The sequence below is a fragment of the Myzus persicae genome, unplaced genomic scaffold (assembly GCF_001856785.1).
Source record: "Myzus persicae strain clone G006 unplaced genomic scaffold, MPER_G0061.0, whole genome shotgun sequence".
Classification (NCBI taxonomy): Eukaryota; Metazoa; Arthropoda; class Insecta; order Hemiptera; family Aphididae; genus Myzus; species Myzus persicae.
The window spans coordinates 61,371-68,579 of record NW_019101632.1 but is presented as its reverse complement, the minus strand read 5'-3'; the positions used below and the strand labels follow the sequence as shown (position 1 = coordinate 68,579).

The following is a 7,209-nucleotide window of genomic DNA, read 5'->3' as shown; positions in this document are numbered from 1 at the left end:
CCGAGACATTATTTAATTAAGTTAATATATTATATATAAGTTTTTAACATTATGTGCATTTAAATATTATTATTCGTTTTAAGAAAAAAAAAGTTAAATTGTTTAGTTATTAAATTATTAAATAGGTACTTGTCTATTTTATACTTAAGTGTTTGGCCAATGTCAGGTATTAATATCTATTATCTATTAAAAATACAATTTACACATTTTCTGGTTTCGAAAAGTACAAATATTTCGTTGAATTGAGAATGGTCCGAATGAAAAACAAATTTAGTTGTACAAATTCCACAACTTAAGTGTAAAACCCTTGATTTTTGTAACTTAATTGAAATATTGGCTTATTTTAAAATTAAATTTCTAAGCAACGTTCTTTTTTGACATCACTCCGAATTAATCCACAGAGTTTACCTATATTCACTGTTACTCGCATTCAATTTTAAGTGGAATACTAATACATTTTATATAGTTTGTTACAGTCAATAGGTACTTTATTTTTTTTAAAGATAATGCAATAGTTGATCACTTTTTTTATTCCCTACTCTAATACTTATGTAAGATATTAAATATAATAACACAAGAACATTTAAAACCCCATCATTTATGGAGAATTTTAAACAAAATTGTTTACGTTTTCCTTCTATTTTATCTCCTCCGACTTTATCGAGGCTCTTTTTTTTATCAGACATTATTATAGGTCGGGTATATTTTATAGGTTTATATACTTTTTTTATTCAAAAAAAATTATTATTTATGTCGTTATCGTCGAAACTCGTGGTCATATTCTGGAGAAAAATAGTATGAAAATTCTAAAAACACACAAATTCGAAAACAGTGTCTCTGATAACGATACGGTAGGAGGTATAGTGTTACCGGTACATATAAAATATAAATATTTACTATTTAGTATTTTCATACCTATTGAAATTTGTTTGTCCTTAGTTTATCTTAAAAAATATAATTGTTTTTACACTAAAAAAAGTACAAACGACCACCACCATTGATTGAAATGACGTATTGAGCTGACGACACTATAATATGGTCCCCGGGGACGTGGCCCCCTATCTCCTCCCCCTCCCCCCTTCCCCTTCATCAATCCATGTCTGACCGTAACTAATAGTTATTACTTATTAATAATGTTATTACATACCATCGACGACGATTGCGTTCGGCGCGGACCGTACGTTCCCACCAATGGTCGATTACGGGGGGTGGGGGGAAACCGTTGCTTGTGGTGAACGCGCGGGATTCGCATGTGCCCGCGCGACGTCGACAGTGTAGTGCTTCTGCTTCAGCGCAACGTATTCAGCGTCGCGCCCGTCCGGCAAACACAGTTGGTAGGTCCGTTGCGCGTGTGCGTCCGTTCCCATCCGGTTTCCGCGTTGGATCGAGACGTCGTGCCCAAAACGCAAACACCCGATTTTGGTCTATGATCGTTCGGTTCCACCGATAAAAAATATATAAATTGTTCGAGTGAAATCAAAAACCGCGCCGCTTGTGACCGTGAAAGAACTACTCGCACCATGGGCTGTGATACCATCGACACATGACCCGGGGACACGATTAGTACCATCGCGACGAGCTACAACAAAGGTATGCGGACGAATATTAGTTAATAAATAGTAGGTGGTTAGTAGTGGTCGTGAAATAGTCGTGTCGTAGTGACGAACAACGAGCTCACAGGAATAACATCACTTAGCGCATACCTATCACAACCAACATTAATATTATGTATTAGAAATTTAGAATAGCATCCAGTAATTTGTACCCGAATGTAACATACGAGGTCGGGATTCGAAACGTACGACTTTTTTTTGCCAAATAATCGCGTATCAGTTAAACGCTTGAACACTATGTGGTTGTAATTCTTTTTTCAGTGCCACCGAAAAACGATGGCCATGTAAAATAACATGTTGGTTTTTAATTGGGTTTTTTCGTGAGGCGTTTGTGAAATATCAACGTCTCACTTGCGCAAGATGCGAACAATACCATATAAACAGTGTAAAGCCTGCCAAATGCTCTGCAGTCTGCGGACATCGCGGTTGTATTGTTTACTTCGAGTCGTAAAATCACTAGGCACGAATTTTTCCATAGATAAGGTAAAAACCAGTTTTTTTTACCAGGAAACTACCTATTCACCTGTACATTTTATTTTTGTTACACAACATTCCCTACACATTACACTTATCTTTCAGCATAATAATCTTACACACCCCATAACTAATGCTTTGATATTTGTATTATATTAGAAATAAATGACTTAGTGAATGTTGGATAGCACAGAGCCCTTTATTATACGAAACACCGCACCGATTTCGGGTGGTTTATCCTCCAAATCTAAATAGTCTCCCACCCATATCGCACATGCTCGTGAACAAACTATAATTTCACTTCGTAAAATCGAAGAGACGGATGAATGACTGGACAAGTAGGTAATGTCAACAATTCACAAGTGTGTCGTCTGGTACCTACTTAACAAAAAATATTTAATGAACAAAGAATAACACATGCTTAGCCGCTTGGGAGACAGTGCATATTTAAAAGCACTTTGGATCCATCGGTCATAATTCGTCTCTCATTGAAAATATGCAAGTTAAAACAACAGAGTACTAACTTTAAATCATAATATATTGTAAACACGGGAATCGTGACTATTTTTTTTTCACTGCGCTCATTTTTCTCAAACAAGAATTATTATTCTTATTTAAAATCGTCGTAATCGGTGTTGTGATACTAATACAAATAATAATATTATGTGGTTGCCCACGGACTATGATATTGTTCATATTTCAACTTGTATTTTAAAAGGTATATTACTTGTCAAGCTAAATGTTTTATACACCTGCATCATGTATAATAAAAACATATCATAATATCATCGATTGTACTGGGCTTAATCAATTAATTAACTAAATGCTATATAACTATGTAATATGTTATATAAGAAAACTAAGTATGTTATCTATTCCTCTACGTGGAATAATACAATAGTTATTAAGGAGTTATAAATAGAGTAGGAAATATGTGATTGGACTTATTATAAAATATTTTGATAACTCTATTAGTTTAATTTTCAAATAGGTACATGTATTTATATATTATATAGGTGTATTAGAAGAACCCGTAGTAAATGACTTACCGTTGTAACTGAATTGTATATTGTATGATAGGTATATATTGATAATTTTTTAATTTTCATGACTGATAATAATTAAAAATTTGACCTTCATTTTATTACGTAAATTTTATGTTTTGATGGACAGTAAAGTGTAGACAAAATAAAACCTTGACAACTTTACAACTTGTTAAAATATGAAAAATTTAAAATGCTATATTTTTGTTTTAAATTAATTATTTTATAGATTTGTTGTGAGTCAATATGCAATAATTATCTAAGTTAATACATCGGTAGAATAAGGTATAAACGTAAGTTATTTCAATTTTAAATCATTTACTCTATGCATTCGTGTGTTATAAAATGGTGTATTTTAGTATTTAAGTAGATATATACTATGTAGTATGTAGGTAATTTATTATTATATATCTCATTGTTTGAATAAGGAAATATCAACAGTGATAAGCTTTAAGTGTTAATGATAACTCTTATACACGATTTCGTTATTAAATAGTGAATAATACCTATTGTACGGAAGTACCGGAAGTACTTGTAAATTGTTACGAAACACCAACTAATAACTTATTACTAATAATTAATTACATTATAAATAAAGCTTAAATTGATCCACTTATAGCAAATTTCAATAATCATCTTATCAACCAATTTTATCGTTAGGTATATAAATATGACAAATGACAAATTGTATTCGATGACTAACACTTGTTATAAAACGAAACAAAAATATTTGAAAAATAACTAAAAACGATTGCGTTACTGCTAGCAATGTGGCAAAAAATATTTTTTGATTGTTCAATTATAAGTATGTTAAGTTAATTTTCTAGTTTTAAATATGACGATAGGCACCTAACAATATACTTATATTGTTCCTACATAGCACCTATTGGTGTACGAACTGGTGGATTATGGTTTCTTATTTCTATGATGCATATCTGCAAACTGTTTAAAAAAAAACTAAATTACTTATCTATTGTAATTTGTAACCGATATTTACATTTATGGTTTATGCTCAGAGAATTCAGACCTCGATCACGAATAATCGTGTATTGACTAAGGCACCTATGGTATTATTATTATTATTATTATTAGAATTAGAATTTAGTGGTCTACGTTTCGAAAATACAATGAATAATAAGGATAATAATAATAATAACAACAACAGTGTTATATTATTACAAAAATGCGATGGGTAGACGGTAGGTATGTTATTCTTTTTATATACGAACAGACGAAACCATAAATGTCAAGAGTTAAAACGGTCATTTTTTTTTAAGTCCAACTTGTTTACGACTTGTACGAGTTCGATCACACGGGTGTGTTGACCCGCAAACAATGTTAAGTTCGGTGTGTAGTTTCCGGAACAGCTATGGCCTAAGATATACTATATATTTTACATATTCAACGGTTATGGGTACTTGTACTTATTCTAATATTCTGCTCTTGAACAGCGTCACGTGGTTCATAAAGAGGAACCGCCAGCATATGGTGTACCGCGATATGATCTGGACGTCTCGAAGCCCGTGGGTACTATATTATTTTGTCCCCATTAATTGATACCGGCCTGCTTGATATTAAAATAGAGCCGTCCAACGCTGTAAGTGCATAATAATATAATAGAACAGAAAATATTTTATGAGGTTGCGACCCGACAATACATCGTTACCAACAATCAGGATCGTCGAAGCACCGTTTCACTTCTAGGTGATTCGTGGTTCAATATATGTTCGGGTATTCCATTCGAGTGAATGGTAATCAGAAGTACACGCATTCGATTTTTATTCTAGATTCAGAGCAGAGTGATGTAAAAAGTGTAGAGTTAAAACACGTAACTATAAAACTGAAATATTTATAAGAAAATTGAGTTAGTTATTTTGTTATGATTCAAAAATGAATGAACGGTATTTGAGATTGTCATGAAATATTTTTATTAGTATTCTCTAGACACGGCAACATGTTGGCTCTTTCTGTGCTTTTTATAGACATTTTAAAATTTCAAAAATTGTTTTTCTATAAGAATTATGTAATACATGCAAAAAACTTGAAAATTACATAGGTACAGGGTTTCTCATAAGTCTGAAGTTCACATTTTGACCTAATATTCAAACATATAATTACGATTTGTTCTCAAACAATTGTTGTTATTATGTTGTAATTCAGAAAAATATATTATTAAAATATAAGGGACTTGAAACAATATCTATAACATTTTTTTGTTACAAGAAACATCTTCTATGGAGAAAAAAAATAGTTGTTACAAATACAATATATTTATATGTATTATATGAGTTCAGAATCTAAATGAGAATTTTATAGTTCTTAGAAAATTCTGACCTCCAACTTTAACTACTTACAAGTATATTATTGTGTATATATGTATAATATAGGTACATTTAATTATACATATAATGTATATTAACCTATAATTATTCATATAGTGTATTACATACCTATTATATTTTTATCATAATTTAATTTAAATATATTAAATATATTATTTTAATTTTTAGGAGCCCTTCGGCAATGAAACTATATCAATTTCGGTAGTTATTGAGGTCTGTGCGTTGTAGTACCCCATAGGTCATAACTTAATTTCACTATTGTTCATTGATTGCATTTTTTTCTTTTGTTTTAGAAACATAACTGTTGTTTTTGACACGCTCATACTTGAAATCTGATAAGAATCTTTAGCAACAATGAAATATATTGATAAAGTTGAGACCATCCAATGAGTAAATATGTCAAACAAATAACCTTATAAAAAATATTTATAAATGTTTCATATCGTTATCATTTTGTTTTCGAGAAATTAATAAACAAAATACCAAATACCGTGTGCAACAATCATGTTATCCGTTCTTTGTATACCAATAATAATAATAAACATTTTGATTAAAAAGTCGAGGCGTTCAGATGTCCAGTATAGAGAAGTTCCTAACTTCATTCGTCGAAAAATTTGTCTTCATGTTATAATATTCATCGATCGCCAATAAATATAACCTATTTAATAATCGACTTGGTCTGAACAAAAAAGTAAATTCAATTCCAATAATAAATAGGCAGTATAACGTTACTCGTAAAAATAAAAAAATTAATACTAGTAAAATCTACTTTTATATATTATACCCATAAATGCTGTGTTACGTATTTGGTCGATGCTACTGACCTTCGAGATATCCCGGAATCTGGGGTTGTCGGATCGAAATCACTTTCGTCCTTAGGGCCGTCAGATGAGTCACACAGCTAAGGCGTTTTCGCCTGGTCGATAGCGGATGAGTCATCTGCGGTTAAACGGGATGTTTTTTTTTCCGCGGGAATTACCACATTGAACATTTTATTTACCCATTGAACTTATCAATATTAAACATAAATATATTGTTTTAATCGTCTACTATATTTTTGAAATTACAATAATTCGTAGACCAGGCAACGTGATTCATTTATTTATTATTACCTACATATCACATCATCATTATAATTATGTAATAATATATATGAAAGCCGAAAGCGTATTTAGATCTCGAAATCCCCTGATTTGGCACTAGGCACACACTCGTAATGGTGCCAAATGGCGTACGAATATCCGAATGTAAGTCACGTAAATGCGCCGGGCCTGTGTTTGTTTTTGCTAATTTTTTTTTATATCAAATATTAAATAGCAAAGAGTTTTATAAGTTATCACTTATCATTACGTTAAACCATCACGTATACTCAAAATGACAACCTCTGCTCAAATGGCATGTTTCCCAGTCGATTATATTGTGATAGCCATACGTGCCGTTGAAGATTCGATGACTACTTAATTTAAGAAAATATACAGATATCGATATGTTTAACAATCGTTTAATACAATGGTCAATTGAAATTACTAAAATATTTAGATGACATTGATGAGTGAACAATAAATTACCTAATGCTTGTTAATACCTATGTATTAAGTTATGTTTATTTTTGTTTGTGCAATTGATAGATGAGACAAGATGAATAATATTCTAAAGACATAAATATGTTTTGCAATACAATTAAAAATATGTGTTTAATTTTTAAGATAAAATAACCATACAACCCCCCCCCCCCCC

General features: G+C 31.2%; 1 protein-coding gene across 1 annotated transcript in view; it reads left to right on the top strand.

Annotated features, from left to right (window-relative positions):
- Positions 1-1,268: 1,268 nt before the first annotated feature.
- The window catches only part of LOC111029894, a 38,167-nt gene continuing 32,226 nt past the window's right edge, over positions 1,269-7,209 (top strand). The window contains exon 1 of the mRNA XM_022309131.1: positions 1,269-1,590. The gene's annotated coding sequence lies outside the window, so the exon portion shown is untranslated. The remainder of the gene's footprint in view (positions 1,591-7,209) is intronic.